We start from the raw sequence: 2117 nt of genomic DNA, 5'->3' as shown, positions 1-2117 counted from the left end.
AATTGAGGCAGGTGGGAGCTCAGCATCTTCAAAGACTTATTGTTCTTCTTAATGGCCCGTCCAGGCTGATTGCCAACTGTCTGGTGGGCGTTCCTCAAGTACACACACAGCTGGAATTGTTACATAGTAAATATTCCTAACCTCAGATATAGAAATGATACGTGCATACAAATTGGATAACCACATTCAGTAAATCATACCCTTTCCAATGATACCTCACATCACCCATCTTGCATAAAACATCTTAGTTATGCCATATTCATATCATAACAATATTTCTATGAAGACTATGAGGTGTAGCCTCACAATGTGGAGCCCTCCATGGACCCAGGTTCAAGACCCGTGGGGCCTGATAGGCAGTCAATAAGTAGTGTGATAATTGTATCTGAAATTCCGAAGTGCAATCCAGACCAGTGAAGAATGGCCATCTCTTACCCTGTAACCCTGAGTGCCTTACACTGCCTTGCTACTGGGGCTCGCTGCCTGGAACGCCTGCAACAAGCATGTATCCTAAGTCTATGTATTAGACAGCTCTGTTCCAAGACTTCGGAGCCAGGAGCCTTCCTGCAATACCACTGGCTTCCATGGGTCTCCACCAGCCTTAGTTAACAACTGCTAAAGTGAGTCCACACTCTCCCCAGCCCTGAATTTCCCCAAAAAACATTGTTCCAGGACAGGGCTGGACTTTTCAGAACACATCAGAGATATAATATGTCCATTGCTTTTGTAAGAAGACAAATATTCCATAATTTGCTACTTTAATTGGAGTTATTAAACAGTTCAGTTTAGACACAGCACTGGACTAGTTAAGATTGAAAATAAACAATTACAAGAAAATTACCTGGCAGAGCAGGGTGGGGACTTTGGGGAAGGGGGTGGAATTGGGGCGGGGTGAGGGTGATGCAGGGGCTGGGCCGTGGGAGGGGGGGCTCAAGCACCCACGGGGCAGAGGGGAAGTTGGCGCCTATGCCTCTTTAAGGCCTGGTCTACACTGGGGTGGGGGGGGGAGCGAGCTACTTCAGCTACGAAAATAGCATAGTTGAAGTCGACAAACTTAGAGTTACTTACCACGGTGTCTTCACTGCAGTAGATCGACTGCTGATGCTCCCCTGTCGACTCCACCTATGTTTCTCGCTGCGGTGAAGTACTGGAGTTGACGGGAGAGCGCTCGGCGGTCGATTTATCGCGTCTTCACTAGACGCGATAAATCGACCCCCGCTGGATCGATCGCTCTGGAGGTAAGTGTAGACATGCCCTAAGTCTCATGTTATCCCTTATATAAACCCGAGCAAACATCTTATCATTAGACAGGATCTCCCTAGGCTGGGACAGAGAGCGGAAGGTAAGTGCCCTTTTGTAGTTCAAGAAAATCTGGAAACTTCTTAGAATACAAATCTCTGGGCCAATCCTGCGCACCTTACTTTTACTCAGCCCTTACTTAGGCTTCAGCTGGGAGTTTACCTGAGGTAAGGCATGAGTTAATAAAGATGGGATGTTGGCACCAAGTCAGATAAGGACGTGCATGAATTTAATAGAAATGTCAATGATAAATATGCCAGGAGGGTATTTCACTCTACTTACAAATGGGATTGCTGCTAATCTAATCTCTGCCTTTCATATTTACTTCCTCAGGGTCCAAAATATTAGAGACAAGAATCCTGGTAATTACTACAATAGACATGCTGGTATCTAACTAGCAAAACAGCTAACCCCTCATTTCCTGCCCTGGGAAGGAAAAGACGAGTAAAAGGAGGACCTTTGAAACAGCGGGCCAGGAAGGTGTGAGTGATCCAGAACGGCAGTTCAATTTTGGCAGCATTATTGGAGTTGGCCCTCTCTCAACCCCATGGGAACTAACACCCAGTTTGTATGAACCCAGTGAATTGCTATAGCTAATTTCCAGTAGTTATTACAGAACCATTCCACTTTCAACAGGAAACAGGGGAGACTGGTGGGTCTGTTTCTCAAATTGTTTAAATGGCCAATGTCATGATCACGGACAAGGCACTTTCCTAGAGCGTTACTCATTAAACTGAAGCTGTCTCTAGCAGCTTCACAAATCCTGTGTCTTCTGTCTCTTAAAAGCAAATCACTGCGGATCCTGTGATTCAGTGATA

The sequence above is a fragment of the Natator depressus genome, chromosome 6 (genome assembly GCF_965152275.1).
Source record: "Natator depressus isolate rNatDep1 chromosome 6, rNatDep2.hap1, whole genome shotgun sequence".
In the NCBI taxonomy this organism is placed as follows: domain Eukaryota; kingdom Metazoa; phylum Chordata; order Testudines; family Cheloniidae; genus Natator; species Natator depressus.
This window is presented reverse-complemented; position numbering follows the sequence as displayed.